The sequence below is a fragment of the Passer domesticus genome, chromosome Z, assembly GCF_036417665.1.
Source record: "Passer domesticus isolate bPasDom1 chromosome Z, bPasDom1.hap1, whole genome shotgun sequence".
NCBI lineage: Eukaryota > Metazoa > Chordata > Aves > Passeriformes > Passeridae > Passer > Passer domesticus.
In genome coordinates, this window is record NC_087512.1 from 49,823,312 (window position 1) to 49,842,683 (window position 19,372).

Here is a 19,372-nt window from a genome sequence, read left to right on the forward strand (position 1 = left end):
CTCCCATTTTCCATAAGCCTTCTTACAGCTTGTTGATGGGCCATGTTGAATTACGGGGTATTGTTTTAAAGACAAGCTGTTCAAAGGTGAAAGTTCCCATTATCTACTTCTAAAATCATCTTCATTCCTGGGAACAGAGATTTTCTTAAACTTCTCCTGAGGGCACCGGACTAGTCTCTTTTTCTGTTTCAGCTTCTCATGGGATCACATCTATTTTAACATCTGCTTACTTTACCATGAAAGCCTTTGCCAAATATCAATTAAACCCTTCATCTCCCTACAGTTTCATGTGTTATAGGGAAAAAGAGTTCTTTCTCCAGAGCTTACAAGAGGATTTCAGCTCCAAAAACAAGACATCTCCCCATCCCTCTCATCTGGGAATTAACTTCTTCCTCACTGAGCATGACATCATCTTGTTGTTCTTCTACACGCTTGCATCTTGTTCCTTTCTCTCGCTTGAGGGAGGACTGAAGTACTGAAAGAGTTAATTTGTTGCCTAGGCTCTTTAAATCCTTATCTGACCTGCCAGTAACTTGTGGCAGGAGCTGTGTCAGGATAGGCTTCATGGCTGGCCTTTGGTTCCTCCTGCGTTCACTTCTAGCCGCAGGACCACCCTGCACGGGCCTCTGGTCTCAGCCACCTGGTGGGGGAAGGCTGACAGCAAGATCTTAACACATCTGTGACCAGCCCTGCTCCAACCAACAGCCTCCCCACTTCCTACCTGGCAACTACTGGGGCCCAGCCCAGCCAAAACCGGACTCGGCATCCCCTGGACCCCCCGAAAAGGGGCCCAGCCTTTCCGGCAGAAGCTGCCCAGCCCAGCCCAGGACAGAGCCCCGTGGGCTTCCCCGGCCCAGACAGGACTGGACCCAGCAGGCCTGGGGCATGTGATCTTTGTGCTGGCTGGGAAGAAAAGAGGAAGTTCCCAGGATTTTTCGTTTTTAACATGTGTCTTTCACAGAGGCATACCCAGCTTCTCAGTAATTCAACAGACTGTCAGCTACACAAAAAGCTTTTACATCACTTCCTTAAATTTCCTCCCATTCCAAACCACAACACCCAGGAATCTACACATCTGGGGAAATGCCTTTGAAGGAGAGGGACTTGATTCTCAAGGAAACTGCTTCCCCAGGACTCCCAGTGAGGTAGGTGCAGCTGTCTCCCTTTGGCTCCCTGCGCTCCTTTCAGTCCTTGAGGCCCCTTGCACTTGGCAGAGGAGCAGGGAAGGGGCAAGGATGTCAGGAGCAGCTTTGGCATCTGCCTGGGCCTGCGGAGACCAAGCCAAGCGCCTGCGGCAGGGTGTGTTCCCCTGCTTTGAGCACAGGTCTGAGATGGATCATCTCTGTCCAGCTGAGAGCCCCAAAACTCTCTTGGAGAGCTGTGAATTCAAAGGCCTTTGTGCACATACTGATGTTTTGGTGTTTGCCTTTTTCCTTTCATATGCTCTCTGTATTGTTTGCACATGTATTTGTAGGTCTGTAGCCTACTGTATTAGTGACTAATTTTCCCAGTAATTTTCCGTGGCCTTCCTTAAGCAGAGAGACAAAACAAATTCCAGAGTTCCAAGCCATACAGGATACAATGCCCCAGTACTATCTTGGTTCTTCTTGGGAACCAAGGTTGAGAGCAATTTTTTGAGATACATTTTAATGGAAAAAGTACAGCCAGTGCCAAGGGGGGGGGGGGTGTCTTGGTTTGAAAAGACAAGAGTCTGTGAAGGAAGGCAAAAGCGTCCTGTGAAATGGAAAAGGTAAACCCCCTCCTTCCGAATTATCACAACTTCAGAATTAAAAGGGCTCTCAGGCAAAAATATGGGAATGGGAATAACAGTTTTTTACTAGGAAGAAAAAAAAACAACTAAATAACAATGTAATTTAGCACAAGCAAAAAACCACTGGCAGAGTGAGAAAAACCTGACACCCTGAGAAGTCAGGGTGCTGATAGCAGTCCAGCCAAATGGTGGCTGCTCCTCCTGGAGCGGCGATCTGCAGAAGGGTGTAGATCCTTTCTGAAAATGCGGCGAAGGAGCAGCTGGGCCTTGGTTCCTGATTCCTCTGGGAAATCCAGCGAAGAAGGCTGTCTGTGGTCTCAGAAATGCTTGTTTTATGGTGTCAGGGATGCTTGGCTCCTCCCTCTGGGTGGAGCATCTCCCAATGGGATGATGTAACTAATCTTACCAGCCACAGTGAGTAATTCACTAGCCCATTAGCAGGAGATTATCTTCCTGGCAGTGTCATTGTTCTTGAAAGAGATAAGAAAAACTGCCTAACTCCCAACAGATGGCAAAAATAGAATACATGCTTATTTTACAAGCCAGGACAGGGGACTCCAGAGAAAGAACTTGACCTGGGGGTGAATTGCATCACCACTTGTTCTCCTAACTGGTGCTTTTTATCAATTATGCTAATTTCCTAAGACCTATAAAAACACACTCAGCCCTGAGGGCGTGGGTTTTGTGGACATCTTTCCAACTGCCCCTGAAAACCTTCAAATAAAGAACCATATATTGTATTATATTACCTCCTTACTAAAAGTATCTCGATTTTCATTTCCAGGTTGAGAAAAAGATGACACTATATGCACATTAAGATGAAACTCCAATGTGATAAAATTATTGGTTTATTACTATAGTTGTGCAGAATTTATAACTTATAATAATGTTATAGACAAGTATTTGCAGTTAACTATAATGTAGTCCTTTTTTAATATACACACTTATTTTAGGGAATATATTTTAGTGCTATACCCTTTGTAAAACCGTCAGTTCCCCATAAATCGAGTTGAACTCTGTGTCCATTTACAGTTCTGTGACTGCCAGACGTGAGTTCTCTATGTCTTCTCACATCCTGCTCAGGAATCTGTTCAAAGGAGGAGGTTTAAGAGCAACTTTCTTGTCAGTCCTGTAGGGCTCCAGCTGTTGGAAAAGGCACATCCAAAATAACTGTCTAATCTCTCAAAGGACAGAGGGACATACTTCCATGGCAGGGGATATTTAATTGCGCTCCTTTGATTGAAAACATAAAGATATGATTTGAGAAAAAAAAAAAATTGATCCTTTGATTATCTTTCTTTTTTTTTTTTGTTGGATTTTCTTTTGTTGTTGTTTTTGAGGGTTTTTTGTTTAGTTTTGGGGTTTTGGTGGTTTGGTGTTTTTTTTTGGTTTTTTGGGGTTTTTGCCTTTTTTTTCCTTGGTTGTTTTTTGGGGTGTTTTTTTGGGTTTTTTTTTTTTTTTCATTCTTTTCCTTTAAGGTACCTTTGATTACACTGGTGTTGTATAATTTGGTAGCAGGTCCTTGTCTTAGCATTTATTAGTATGAATTTGCTAATACGTATTTATGTATTTGAATTGTAATGAGCGACAAATTAGTGACTGCTCCATGCAATTGTTTTTCCCGATCCTACTCTTCAGCAAGCCAAGAGCAGGAATTTGTATTTGGGTTCCAGATCTGAGCAGCCGTTTGTAATGCAATTTTACATGGGAATGCCTCTAAAATACAGCATAGTGGCTGTAAAAACAAACAAAAAAAAACCCAATACCAAAACAAAACAAAAAAGCCGACAAACAAAACCAAATAACAACAACAACAAACCAACCAACTAAACAAAACAAAGCAAAACAAAACCCACAAAAAAAAAAAAAAAAAAAAAAAACCAAACAAACCCTACTCACCCAGGCCCCAACAGTTTTCACCTTTTAAATTGACAAAAAAGATGCTTCACAGAATGATAAAATCAAAGGTGTGTGAAAGTCCATGAGAAGACGCCCAGCCTGTGATGTCTCTCAGACAAGTCTCAAACACAGCAAGTTGCCTGGCGGTGCCTGCAGGTGAGTTTTGAGTGTTCCTGAGGGTGTAGATCCCACAGCCTCTCTCTGAGCATCTGTGCCTATGTGTGACTTTTCCCACTATCATTTCTTTGTTTCCACATCTATAGGTGCCATTTCCTGTGCTCCCACCTGCTCCTGCTGCCTCTGTTCCTCAAAGCAGGGACTGTTACGAAGGCTGAAGACAAAAGACAGCAGGTCTTTGTGGTTCATCCAATGTCAAAAGGATTGTCTGATACTTCATTCTTAGATAAAAATGCCTGACTGAATGGTTTTTGCTTTGCTTTTTATTGGTGGATAGCTTTTCTCTGGAACTGAATGGATTCATTAATACAGAAAATATATTAATAGGAAAACAGTGCATCTGAAGCCAAACAGACTGATGTCCATTTATTGTAACTCATAAAGTAAAAGCAAGCCAAACAATTAATATATTTCTTGTGCCTCTTTGAGCAAATTAATTGTAAAATAAAATACTATGTAGTTCACCAGTCCTCTGATTAAATTCCTTTAAATAAGACTGTAATATTCTGTGTAATGCCATCTGAAATTATCCAGAGAAAATAAAATTAATAACTCAAACCAACAAAATATCTGTCTCTAGACTTATCTGCATACACTTATTAAGTTGTTATTGCCTACCTAAGCTGTATTTGAATCCTGCCAATTAACATTTATTAAAAGAAATTGAAGAAAAAGGGCCAGGATTTTTTTTTATGGGTGTTGATGACATGTTGTCCCTGAAACTGGCTTCAGTGTTTCTGAAACAAAGGGCAAAATGCCCCACCATTTCTAGGAGAACAAAGACACTATTGAAGAGGATCCTAATATTTGGTTAAAAATAGAAAATAAGTAATTAATTTAGGAATTTGCATATAATAGAGTCTTGATTTAGTTTTAAGGAAAAATCTGAAACATATTGAGAATATTTTAATTTTTTTTGTTTTTACTGATCTGTCCCAAAAAGATGGCAGCATAATGTAGGAAACATCCATACAGCTTTGCTAAGACATGTGCCTGTGATCCAATGACTAATGTCAACATTTTGTAATGAAAGTTTCAAGCCTTGATTGACTGTTGATAAAAATCTTAAAATTCCTAATGGAGTCTCAAAATATTTTGCAGCATGTGGAGAAGGAGCAAAATCTGTGTAGTAAAAGGAGGATCAACTCATAAGCTATGTTGTAAATAAACCTGTGCAGGAAGAATTTTAAGGTTATTAATGAACTCTGGCCTTAAAGAGAGCCCCTGTAAGAAGCTACCTCTAGGAATAAAGCCAAATGCCCTCACAATGAAATAAAGGATTTTCAGGTATCCACACAAGCCTGTGGTGAGAAAGCATGCAAAGGAAGTGTTTTTTTCGTGTGATGTTTCAAACACCTGGATGAAGGAAAATAAATATAATTGAGAAATTCAAGTTCCAAGAACTTCCCCAACAAAGCAGGCCAGGATAATTTTAACTAAAAGTGCTCCTCCTGCAATCTTTCATTCTCACCACCACTTCATTACAGGCTCACCACTGTGATGTCTGTAGTCATCATGAGAACAAGGATGGGCTGAAGAATTTAGAATTTTTGAGTTTTCAAGCACAGAAAGCTGGCCTTGTGGAAGAAGGAGAGATGACAGATATTTCTCTTGGGTCATCTAGAGAGATGCATTCTGTCAAGGAAAATAGCAATGGGCCAATTCCTGCCTTGCATTCAGCTCTGTAGTTTCCATATTTGGGTTAACAAACTTCAGTCAGTATTTGAATGTATCTGCACCTCTGCCAAGTGGTAATCAGAGTAAAACCAGATTTTCACTGCTTACTCTGCATGCTGTTTGTGCTCCCACCTGGACAGAATGTAAATAGACAGCACACCCCTGTGCTGACTGAGCGCAGCAGAAGGGAAATTACTGCCTCTGGAAGAACTTGAAAAGTAACCAGAGCTTCTGCCTCTTCATGGTTCCAAGCAGTATCAAGTCATGCTTTGCTAATTAAATCACCTAAGGTCATCTGTTTATTGTCCTTTATTAGAAGATAATGATGTTGTTGATGGTTTAAGCTCCAGCTCCTTCACTGGTGCACAGAGGCTGCTCAGTTTCCAGAAAGGTTTGAGTGTGATGGAAGAAATTCTTTGCATCTTCCCAAGGGAGCTGGTGAAGGAACTTCACACAGCACGATTTTTCCCAGAACAAGATCTAAACAAGGGAAAAATGTTTTAATTTTTCTCAATCAGTTTTGTGATAAGCCAAGACAATAAATATTAAGGAGTAGTAAACCAAAAATTTCAGGAGCTCATTTGCCCTTATGGGAGAGCTTAGAGAATTACCATTGGTAACTCTATTCCCTGGATTTGTAAATTCAAGGTAGCATTTCCGCACTGACAGCAGTCTTCACCAAAAGACACCTGCCAATACTGGTTTGTTGGTGAGATGTCTGTCAGGGTATAAATATGAGAGGTGTCTGCTTTATTTCCCATTAGTGGACTTTATAATGTATCTGCAGCCTTTTTGTGGTACTAGATCTTGTAAATTTTTGTGCTAGTTATATAGCTTATCAAAACCAGTAAATGACAGGAAATAAAACACAATCTATTGCTGGTTTGTGCTACCAATATAAACTATTACAATGTTCAGGAGACTGTATTTTAACTCGTCAGTTATTGCATCATTTCATATCAAATGATCAATTTCATATGTTCTTCCTTTTCAAAGAGGCTAACAGGTGCATTTATCACAAATCTTTTTTATATCATTAACCAGTAAATGAAAGCAATTGTCTTTAGTTACCAAACCAACCTTGGAGAATGGAATCACATAAAAATTAACAACTCTCAACATAATTGTCCTCTGTCAGTCCTACTTTCCTATACATAATTAATGTGATCGAAGCTTTAACAATGCTGAGGACAACAAATGTTTAACTCCATCCTCAGCAGATTTGCCTTTTTTCCCCTTAGTTTTAGATCTTTCGTAGTCTGGAGGCTTTCAGTTTTCCTGACATCAAAGGTCATATTGATCTTTAGCTGTGTTTTATTCACATATACATTTAACCCATCATTACTGATTTCTTTTTATCAATGGTTAAATGACTGACCCTCCACAGCCTCCCAGGGTTTGTGTCCTTGATTGTGTCTCATTTTCTTGGCATCCCTGCATCATATTTGGGAACTAGCTGAAAATCAGAATGGTCTTTCTTCTGTGCCATTTGCAGGGTCAATAATTTCTATCTCTGTTTCTAAGCTCAACTCTCATTCTCTCAGTTTATTTGAATTATTTCAGAAGAAATTTTAAAATATGAAACATAGGCACAACTCCAAACCCCTGGATATTACAACAGCACATTTACTTACTTAGTTCCCTTTCAGCACAAAGGATATCCTTCACTCTGATATTCCTCCTAAGTGATTTGGTAACAACAGCTCTTTTGAACCTTTTAAAACATAACATCGTGGTCTTGACTGTGTTTGACCAATTGGAAGTAAGTGAGGTCCTTACTACCAGATCACCAATGTGAGTGTCAGTGGACCTGCTCACATCCTCTCTGAGCTACAGATTTTCAACACTGAGCAGATAATCTGAGCTGAGGGTGCCCCATGCAGACATCTCAGGATTTAAAGGAAAATACCCTGAAAATTCAGCTTTGCTGAGTTCTGTCAGGCCATGCACAGTTGTGGGGACAGAGGACTTCCAAACACTTGGCTACACAAGAGCAATTTTTTTATATGTTTAAATGTTTTTAGTCTACAATGTGGATGTAAAAAAACCACAGCTGGCAACAGGACATCACTGGGAGCACCATTCATTCTAGCAGGAAAAAGTAAAACATTTTCAGTGTGTGCAAGGTGAAAGAACAAGTTTTCACACATGCCACAAAAAACAATGAGCCTGGACCAAAGTGCTACAACACCCTGGTCACAGAGAGGGGGTGAACCTCTGTGGAAGGGAACTCTTGGGAGCAGCTTTCCTCTCATCCTTGTGTTTCTCTTCTGAGAGCCTAAGCTAGCTGTTCTTTCTCCCGGAGGCAAAAGCAGAGAGCTGAAAGGTGTCTGTAATGGGGATGTGCTTGGACATCACTGGGATTTAACCAGAGAAGAATGGTGGGACTGCTTTCTGCTGATGTTCTGTGACATGATGTCGATACTCTGGATGCCCCAAAAGAAAGAATTAGTTTGAGCAACATTTACTTATGGTCTCTGTCCATTGCTCCAGGAGAAATTTACAGTCACTGGAAGAGCCAGAGAAACTATAAAAGGAGACACAGCTTTTCCTTTTTTTTTTTTTTTTCCAGTACTGGAGAAATGAGAATGGTCACCTGCCACAAGCATGAGCACCCACTGCAGGATTACTTTGTGAAGAATTGATACTGGTTTATGTTCAATAACTACTTAGTGTAAACCTTTATACTACACCTAAGTCTTCTTCCAAAATATATACTGGAGAGCTCTGAACCCACATATCTGAACCCCTTTTCAGCCTTTTCTCCCTCATTTCTAGACCCACTGCCTAAAATATGTGAAAATTTTCCTTTTCCTTTTCCTTTACTTCATTGAACAGAAAAATGGTGGACAAAAGAACATGATGAGTGGAACCTCTCAGAATTCATTGCAAATTTTTGCCTGCTTTGGAGATTAATTATAGTGCAGAGAGCTAGGAAACAAGGGTATCTCTTCTGTAAATAGAAGCTTAGTAATAAATAACTAAACAACTTTTTTATAAATGAGGGATAGTTGTAATCATCCCTAAAACACTTTCAGCTATACTGATTAGCTGAAATTATCAGTAATTCAGAGCAGATTTTTCTGCTTTCTAGTAGGAAAAGGCTCCTCTGCTGAAATTGCTGTCATGACTTTGTGCGATTCCAAATCATGGCAAATGATCACCCACAAATTCAGTGGAGTGACTGCTCCACAGGGATCCTTATGCCCCACCAGCACCCTTGGTTGTTTAGCCATCATGCCATAGTTAAGGTATTTTTCTTCCATTTTATATAGTTAACCAGAACTTTATCCCAAAAAGCATTAGGGAATGTGTGTCCCTGTAGCGTTCCATGGAGTCACACATGAAATAGTCAGCACAAGCAGCAAACAGCTTGTTCATATCTGGTTACAGAGCTTGTTGTTTGCCCTAAAGAGATGGAATTATCTGTTTACTTCAGCTAGTAATCTTCCTGCTTTAGGGATCTTCCTGCTTTCCTAATAGAAATGCAGGGTAGGTTGTCAGAGTTTAAAAAAAAACAAAAACAAAAACAAAAACAAAAACAAAAACAAAAACAAAAACAAAAACCCCAACCAACCAACCAACCAACCAACCAACCAACCAACCAACCAACCAACCAACCAAAAAAACCCCACCAAATCCAAAAAACCCCAAGGAATAATATCTTATTAACAGATTCCAGTGCCTAAAAAACTGCCAAATGTCTGCAAGCCAGTCTCTATGCAGATGCTTCCCTCAGAATATCTTATAGAACATCTTTTCTCAACATCCTTACATTTGTCAATGCCTTTTAAAGGAATAAATTAATGGAGTCTGTTTTCACCCCAGTGACACTGTGTCAGGATGCCATTATATTAAATGTCACAAGAAAAGGGGGAAAAATATTTTTAAACTGAATGATTTGCATACCTAAGAATATTTTCACCATTTCAACATTTTTGAGGCTGTACAATTTCTTATATAGGGCATGTCAAAGTAAGTTTGCTCCTACAGAAAAACAGTGCTAAATAAATTTTACTGGGCATTACTCAGATTCAATGTGTGCAGGGATTTATCCCTGATTTCTTCTAAGCAAATCAGCACAGAATCCTCATATTACTATGCAAGCTCATGGATCTTGCCATTCATTTGCACTAAATCTTGGTTTGGTTCCATAAAAATACTCCGGATTTAAATATATATGTGTGTGTATATATATATTTCAAATAAATTTTAAAAATATATTATAAATACTCCAGAATATATTGGGATCACATTTGTTGACTTGGACATTGTTATTCCATTCTTTTGGATTGTTTTAGTTGATTGATCTGGTTGAGGTTTCTTTGGTGGGGTTTGTGGAATTTTCTGGTGTTTGTTTGTTATTTGTTTGAGTTTTTTTCCCTGAAGGCTGCTATGCATGCAGCTATGCATGCAGGTGGATTTAATAAATGCTTGCAGTTCTTAAGATTGATCAAAGGTGCTGTGCTTGGTTTAAAAATATTTAATTTTGGACATTTTTTGTAAGATCAGTATATTTCTCTTTAACCTCAGCTTTGACTGAGGTGTCTGATTCTTTTTTTCCAGTAAAAAAAAAAAAGAAAAAGTGAACAGTATGTGATTAGAGCAGTAATTAAACACCACATATGTGATTAGGGCAGGAATTAAACACAGCCTGCTATCAGTACAGTTCTTTACTAGCCCTGAAATGGAGTGGTCAAGCAGGATTTCAGTGGTTGCCTTCCTCTGGAGTCCTGGTTCCTCTCCAGGCAGAGACTCCAGAGCACTGGGCTGACCTCAGTGCATCTCCTTGAGAGAGGAGGATGCTCACACACTGCTGAAGTTGCTTTGAAACCACAAGTTATCACTCCATATGAGTGATGCCTTAAGCAAACATGCTTCATACATTTTTGGGAATGCTGGAAAACCTGCAAGAGTTTACTGGGCAGGTGAGCTGCTGGTTCCTCAGGCACATAACCACAAACTTCACAAAACACAGCCCCCGTGATAAATGTTCAGTGCCCTTCTGGAAGGTGTGAGCAACCAGCCTTGACTGTCTTCTGTTGCTTCCCGAAACTGAACATTTCTCACAGCAACTCCACCATGGCCAAAAAATAATTCATTTTCAGTTTGCTTTCCTCCACCAGGCTTGATCCCTTTCAGTTGGGATGGTGTTTTCTCTCAATGCTCCCATCTTTTTTATTTCTGAACAATTGTGAACTTTCATCTCATTTTGAACAGAAAATGGCAATAAGACTGCAGACTTCCTGATTTGTTAATCCTCACATATCCAGCCAAGTTTTTCAGTGCTTCTTGGTGCTTGCTGTCCAGTCAGTACAAAGCAGTATTCTGGAAGACCTGCCCTGCCAGGCCAGGAGAGACACAGGTGCTGAGCTTGCAGCTCTCACACCTGAGTGGACTCTTCCAATCTGTCAAACCACAGCATCTTATTCTTGGCTTTTCAAATTAGGACAGCCATCATCTGGCACAGTCTTTAATTAGTCTGCGCTGTGTGCTAGATTAACAGGAGGGCAGAAAGTTAGGATTTCTTCTCTGCTTCTATTGGTAGATTATGACTAGAACTAGCTTACTCTTGCATAATGCCAGCAACAGGATATTACCAAGTTTAAAGTCAACCTCCAAGTGAAAATGCAGTGCTTCCAATGATTCACAGAATCTTTCCATACTGGGAAAAATAAAATAATCCACAGCTCTTCAGACAGGAGGCTATTTGGATCTATTTAGCTTTCAGTGGTGTGATATTGTGGTTTCTTTTGTATGTATGTGTTTTTTCTCACAGTAAAACCCTGACCATCAACTTAAATTGCTTTCACTGCTTTACTCAGTCCACAATGTAGCATTCCAGCATTATAACAGCTTTCAAAAGAGGTAAAATTTGGAGTAAGCAAAGGTCATACTTTTCTGTTCAATTGACCATTTTTTATATCTAGCTTGGACACTTTTGTATTTTCCTGCAATCAGCAAACTATCACTGGAATTTTATGAGAAATATAATCAGTAAAAGGGAGGAAGAGGAGACAGTGGAGCAGATTCTACTTCTGACTGTCAGAAGTGCAAAAGCCAAAACAATGAAAAAAAAAAGAGTATTGATGCAGTGGTGATACATTCAGACATTCCACTTTTGCTTTTCTGTGTGTTCCCAGCACCACTTTGCTGGTGAAATCATGTAAATCACCTTTTTGGATAGGCCAGTAGAAAAAAGATGCTATATTTAGTAAAAATTCTATTTTTTTTTTCAGTTTGTTTTTAGTAGAAAGAACCTTATCTCTTTTTCTCCTTGTTTGCATTTTTAATCCCACATCTCTGTCTTGCTCACAGACATCAGGATCTCATTGTTAAGCAACCCTAAAGCAGCTGTGGGATAAATGACTCCTTACAATAATTATGTTGATCAACTGTAAACTAGCCAGATCTCCACAGGTGTCTTCAGTTAACTTTCCAGTGTTGTCTTTAAACCACTCAAAATATTGCTGCCAAAAGTTCAGGGGTTTGTTTGGTTTCGGCACTCTCTGGAGCTCTCACATTTTGGTGAGTACAGCTACAGCTGATGCCATGTTACACACTGTCACCTTTGTCAGTGCCTAACTTCCTGCTCAGACTCTCTGAACTTTTGTGACATTTCCCAAGATTTTTTTTTTTTCATGTAGCTAATCAACTTCCTCACAGACTTTTTTTTTTAATGAATAATTTTTCTCCAAAAAGATCTCTTTAAGAATATTTGCAGCCAAAAATTATTTGCTGGTGCAGTCAGATAAGCTTTTGTTTGAAGAATGTTTCAAAGGCAACATAATGCCAAATGGAGCAACAATTCTACCTTTGTTTGTGAACACTGAAGTGTCTTTGACATTGTTAATGTAATTAATTATTTAATGAAACAAGTGTGTAGCTCAGTCACATTTTCTCTCCTAATAAGATATTTTCAGCTGAAGTAGGACACAGAAAGAGTGCTGCTGGGCATGCTAAGGATATGAATAAATGAAATCGCCCATACTTTGCTTTTCACATGTGGTTAAGAGTCTCTGGGGGTAGGAATCCTTACCTGCCATGGAGGACACAAGAGAAGAGCACAGATGTGATCCTGGGCCGCGAAGCCTTGCAGAGAGCTGAGGTGCGGGAGAGCAACATCAGGCTGATGTTGCTCTCCCGCATGCATGTGGCATTAATTATACCAGAACAGAGGGAAAGTGAGCTCACATCACTCTGGAAAATCCCAATCACTGAGAAAATCCCAATTCCTAAAGGTGTCCCCTGTGCTGTATGACACGAAGGAATGTGCTGCTTGCTGCAGAGCCCTGAGCTGTTAGTGAGCTTGGCCAGTCCGGGATGATTCCTGTCGTTTTAATAATTTAAAACTGCAGAGTGCAGGATCCAGCCAGTCCATACCTGAGGAAGGGGCTGGAGTGACATTTGCTGGCAGAAACAAGTGCAGACAGAATGCAGCAAGGCTCGGGAGGAGGGGAGGGCAGGGGAGAGGACACCAGGCCAGGTTCTTCCCTCTCTTCACAGCACTGAGTGCTGGAGCCCACACTGGAGCCAAATGGAAATGGAAATATAAAGCAAATATTTTTGTCAACAAAAATTCAAAAGCAAGTCAAACTCTTGTAAATGTTAGACTAGTCTGTAGATATTTTAGTCTCCCTCCACCTCTCCCTTCACCTGCTTTCCATTTTTGATCCTTTTAGAACCAGCTCAGCAGAGGGAAACTTTTTTTAATAAACAAATAATAGGAAAAAACTTCACCTAGAAATTAAATTATATTTTATAGGTATTTTTATAGAAATGAAACTCTTCTTTTCATTCACTGCTCTTGGAACTGCTACTTTTACAGCATCTATATAGAGACAGGACTTCCATATCTGTCTAAGTAAACATTTTGCTTTTTTATTTCCACTATATATGTCAGGGGATAAGTAGGTTACCAGTTATGCGATTGATGAAAACTTCAGTTTCAAAGCTCTTTTTTATTAGATGTCTTAATCCAATTCTCTTTATTGGATTGGGAAATAAAAATATATTCTCTTGAGCACAAATAATAAAAGGCAAATATAAAATTGGTGCACACAGAGCTCAAGCTAATAATAAAGAATCAGCAGAATCAGTTTAAAAATTGATTTGTCCAAAGCAGTTCTTCCAGGGGCCTGAAGTTCTGTCTGCTACCAGAACTAAAGTTGCTGTGTAGAAATTTCCAATCTTCTTGGTTTGATTTACACTTTTTGTTTGAGATTTTCTCTCCCTTGCTGAATTTTGATTCCCTTGAGATGTTCTAGAGATATGGATCTGTCTCATTCCTGGCATGTGTCAATATTTTCATTTCTCTTTCAAGACATTCTGGTTATGCATGCTTTTTTTTTTTCCCATAAATTTATTTTTGTCTCTTGAGATGTTTAGTTTCCTTGTTTTAAATACAGGGGTTTATTCACAGCTGTATAATTTAGTAGGAATGATTAATGGCAAGATAATCTTTAGGCTGTTGTCAGGAAGTTTTAAACATTTATAACAAATGTTGGTAGAAACTTCAGCTTTCTGCAGCTGGAATGGAAGAGGAACATGCTGGCAAATCCAAAGACTTTACCTGCAATGTATCTGAACATTACAGTGCAAATTATTTTATTTGCTTGAAACTCTGGCTATTATATGCAAAAAAGATTGAGTGCATCCAGTTTTCATTAGGCAAAAAATCCCCCAAAAACCTAAACAAACAAGCAGAAAACCCCAACACATCTTTTTAATTTCCTTTCAACAGAATACTCTAATCATGAATATGACCCAAAGTCTTTGCTTGGTCCCAATGGCCTCAAAGATGCTCAGAGCTGCAAAAGGGTTTGATCATATAATTGAATCAAGGTCCTGCAAGCAGGTGACTGTTGTCAACCTCACTGTGAGTGATGTGCTCATGTTCTGAGAAATGCTGAATTCATTCCTGAGATCTGTGATTAACGTGTATCAATTTTTTTGTTACTGACAATGCTCCAGGTGCGAGTTATGGCCGAAATTCTTTTGCAGTATTTATCAGGACTGTGTGAAGTAATTATAAATCATTTGGAAATACTGGGCCCTGAGGGAAGAAAACTCTCAAGGATCCCTAAGTTAAAACCAAATCTACAAGCATTTAAAATATTCTCACTGGAGTGTTTTGAAAGAGAATCAAATAGCTGTTTTGCTGAAACCTTTTGTGCATGAAGAGATTTACTCCCCAATAGCAGGTTTTGCTTTTTCTGTAAAAAAACCATTATTATTATCTACAGAACTTCAGGGTCAATACTTTAGATAGTTATTTCCTTTTTTCCTTAATTAAGCAAATTATACTGAAAAGAAACAGGGAAGGAGATTATCTAATTTTTTGCTCTTAATGATGTTGCAAATGAAACATATTTAAATTCCTCAAAGAAACTTGTGTCTTGCTTAAAACATAAAGGAAGAACATATGATCAATATTAAAAAATCATGTTTGACCTTTAAAAAGGTGTTAGTGATGGGCTATAGGCAAATCTGTAATAAACTTTTCTTTGTGCCCAGGCTTTTCTTTCCTTTGTGCTACATTTCCGTGACTAGGGTCATCAGTGTGGTGGTTTGGAGTGCAGAAGACCAGATCCAGGGAATGCTACCTCTCATCTGCATGTCTCTGTGCCAGCACAGCGGCTCCAGGAGTAACCCAAGCATCTTCCTTCTTATATTTTGATTTTCCTCCCTCTGCCTGTGCAGCAGGGTATCCCTTGCTGCCAGAAGCCACAAATGAGCCCATGAGCCATGCTCTATTGTGGGAATGGTTTCCCTGTTCAGGCTGAGTCACTCTTAAACTTCACAGGGTTTTTGAGTTTTTTTTTTACCTTGATGATAAGCATAATTTCCCTACACTTAGCCAATCATATTCAAAGATCCAGTAACAGAAGTTAATTCTCTCTTACACAAATCCCATCCCTCTCTATTCTAGGACTGGTCTAAAGTCCTCTCTTTTCCTAGCAAGAGAAGGTCAAACTTTGCTCCTGTTGCCAGAGTACTCATCATCTTCTCTTCCTCAACAGGCAGACACATCCTTGGTTTCAAAGTGTGTCTAGGAGCCAGGTGTTACTGTTTGATGGTGGTCTGGAAGTACATTTTCTCTCTTGAATTTGGTAGGTGCAACAATGGGAAACAATATGGGTGATGGGACATTGGAGGCAAAGTGATCACCCTTTGTTATTTCTTTTAAAAAGCCAGAACTGCTCACAACTCTCTCAGATAACAGTGCTTATGCTTCTGATTTCAACCCTTCCACCATCCTGAAGAAATCCATCCCCTGTATGAGAGGAGCTGCTCCAATCTGGGCACATCCTTTCTTTGCTCTGATGAGATTCTCCCCTCCAGCTTCTATTCAGGCCTTGCAGAGTAAATTTAGAAAAAACAGAATAGTCTCCAACAAGCCTGTGCAGCCCCAACAGTCACAGCCCTTGCCAGGCAGGACAGGACGTGTGGATTTTTGTCCAGGCTGCTCCTCATATGAGCAGGAAAAGCTGCACTTGAGAAGATTTCAGATTTTCATTTACGGTTGAACTTCCTCTCCTTTGCTTCAGCATCCTTTCCTACTTCACTGTGCACTGTAAATCCAAATGGAAATATTCCCTGGTTTCAGAGGGAAGAGCAATCATGTGTTCATACTTTTGTATGCACTGGTGGAGCTGGAGGGAAGATCATAGGCTTAGGAGGAGCGATTGCATTTATTATGCCAAAGGAACAGATGTTCAGGCTTTTCATACCCAAACAAAACCACATTCCTATAGATTAGTTGTTTCAGAGCATGTGCTAATGAATTTAAACTTTTTTTTTTCTTTTTTTTTTTCAAATGCACATGAGCAGAATTCATAATACCTTGTTCAGGATATAATGCAGAATAATAAGAGTACTGCTTTAAAGAGTATTATTAGTGTGAGCGTCCCTGCCAATCTCATCTTCCTTACAGGCTTCATAAGGTGCCCATGCTGACAGGGAGCTGCACCTTAGTGGAACACAGTGTAGAAAAACTTTAATTTTTCCTGTCTAAAAAGTTATATAAAATCTCATTATTCTAGCTTGTGAATTATTTTTTGTAAAGAAGTATGTAAAAATGTTCTATGTATCTAAATCTACTGAATCTATTAGACTCCAAGGTTTCAACCACTTCCAGTACTCTATAGATTAATTAATAATCAAATTGATTAAACTTGTCAGTCTAAGTCCTTGTCAATACTGTACATTAGAATTCATACTGACTACTAACATGTTCTCCACTCTCATAGTATTTCCTCTGTAGTTTCTTTATCAAAAATTATGAGAAAAGGATGAAAATGGAATTTTTTATTGCAAGACAAAATTTTCACTACATGAATATAATTGGGTTTTGGCATTTCTACTTGAATGTATTAAGTATTTTCATTGAACTATAATTTTGGATGTCAAAAATGTAAAGGGATATAAAATCCCTTTCAAATCCTGAAATGTAAAAGCTAAGCTATTAATTAGAGGAAAAAAGTCAATTATCTTCCTTCGCTTCCACAACATCTGTAATAATAATACTGGCCTTTTGCTGAGTGCTTCATATCCAGCCTCAGGAAAAAATCTCATTTCCCCCATCCCCATCATCTGTCCCTTTTCAATGCAGCACCTGAATATCTGCTGTTTTGCACATGTAAATCCCACACAAAGGAATAAAAACATTCATTTATGTATGTTTTTATAAGCGTCCAGACTAGCACTAATAAAAATACAATTCTGAAAATTTTGTGTGCCTCTGTGAATTCCATAGCCCCTGATTTTGCCAGTGACATCCTGAGACACTGAATTTTTAGTTTTCCACCAGATTTAGTGGCAAGCTGCCTGTCAGCTCTCAGACAGATTCTATCTGATATTAGCTCATCACCTCAAAAGTTGACTATTGAAAAGTCAGTGGTGTCTGATTTGTTCCTGCCTTCATTTGTTGCTGAAAATGGTGGTTTGGGAAAATACAACTTTTGGGTAATAGTCTGCCTTTTAAAGGGGTATCTGATGTTGTACTTCTAAGGCATAACTGAGCTGCCCATAGAGTTTGTCTGATGTTCAGCAAAGATGCATCTTTTGTCTTTCAGTCTGACATGGGACAGCTCACAGCCCACAAGGAATTTCCGGCCTCACAGGCTTCTGAGAGTGTGGTAGTTACTTCAAAAGATATGTATTTCTACAGAAAATCTGCTCTAGACTGGAGACTTTGATATTTCACAAGCTAGTTAAAAAGTAAGCATTGCTTCAACACAAGATCTTCAACTCCCTATGAAAAAATAAACATGTCTGAGGCTAAATAGTGTAAGGCTTGTTTTGTTGTAGTTATGGTAACTGGACGCATTAAAAAAAAGCAGAAACAAAAGCTTATTTTCCATTAAAGTGCCTAAAATCTGTCAATTTCACAAAAAAAGCACAGTACTACTCTTCTTAGTGGTACTTTACAAATTCAAACTGCCCTATGCAACAAACGTGGTTTTGCCAGGGGAGTGCTCTTCTGAGTCTGTCCACCCAGAGCAAGTCTCCCCAGAGCACCATGAGAGCTGTGATTTATAGGAATGTTCAGGTAAAACTTTCCCTGGCACCGTTTGACTTGCTCAGTGCCATGAGCAGACTATCTTTGGGGGTGAATTCCAACCCAAATCCTGCCACTGCTTCTGAGGTAGCTGGGAAATAGGATTTTTAGGGAATGTGGTATGTCCCCCAACTCAATGGTTATGACAAAACAAGAAAGAAGGGCAATGGGAGCTATAATAAGAAATTTCATTGCACATCCTCATGTTGGGCTAGGTCAGGTTTCAGGATCTGTGTGAAAATATGGGATGTGATGGGAATGGTAGGTGGTGAACAGAAGTGGGAAAAGAAGGGAGAAAGAGCAAAAGGATGGAGTGCACAGAGCTCTGCTCTGCCAGCAGCTAGTCCTCTCTGGATATGTTCTCCACCTCATCCCAAGTACCAACATAAAAAGAAGAACAGGCAGACACTGTTTAGTGTCTTCATCATGCTGTCCTGCAAAGCTGTAGGCAGGACTCTGCCTTTGTCCTGGTGGAACCTGAAAGCATTACAAGGAGTGACTGGGAAGGGAACTTTGGCTGGACAGGTCAGGGTACTGGAGCTGCACAGGTGTTGATTGAGGACAGCTGCACAGGATGGAGCAGGACACCAGCCCTGAATGGATTTTCCACACAATTAGTCAGGATGTGTACCCTGCCCAGCAACCAGAGAAAAAAACAGATGGTAGCACTGGAATTTCCATGGTGGTGGCTTTTTGGGCTGTTGAGAAATAGCATGTAAGCATGCCAGGGATTAAAACTAGTCGTATCCAGGGAGAGTTACAGTATTCCCTCACTTTTTGAATCCACAAAACCCAGTGAAACTCATTTCCTAAGTGTGTTGTCTCATCTCCTGACTGGATTTTATCAGTCCAGGTTAAGGTGACCTTTGTACATTTCATATTCTCTCAGCTCTAACCAGCAGTAAGAATTACATTCTGGAACGTATGCCAAGGAAATACCTCTGGCACCTAACTTTTGACACAGCAGCTTGTTCAGGGTGACCTGTTAGCTTGAAGGGAAGAACAGAGCTTTGTCCGACCCCTGAGAGGTATATGGTGGTCCCCAACAGCCAGGGTGAGTGGTGCTGTGCCCCACAGCTTGGTGACAGGAAGGAAATGCTCCAGATGCCACAAGCAGCAGCCAAAAACCTGGTGGCCAAGCAGCCCTGAGTGAGCCTCCTCCCTTCAGATGGACAGGGACATCTCTGTCTGCAGCCCAGTGCCCCAAAGCTAGTGGAACCTTGCAAGGACACATGATGTGCTACTGTGCTGCAGGCCCAGCATGATTCTTTCCAGGTGATTTGAAA

General features: G+C 39.8%; 1 long non-coding RNA gene across 2 annotated transcripts; it reads left to right on the plus strand.

Annotated features, from left to right (window-relative positions):
• Positions 1–362: 362 nt before the first annotated feature.
• LOC135291094 (uncharacterized) lies at positions 363–17,795 on the plus strand. Of its 2 annotated transcripts, none has more exons than XR_010353960.1 (3): positions 363–1,145; positions 15,547–15,636; positions 17,602–17,795. It is a non-coding gene; the product is annotated as an uncharacterized LOC135291094 (long non-coding RNA). The 2 variants fall into 2 exon arrangements; XR_010353961.1 differs by lacking the exon at positions 363–1,145 and adding an exon at positions 11,968–12,052.
• The last annotated feature ends 1,577 nt before the right edge of the window (positions 17,796–19,372 follow it).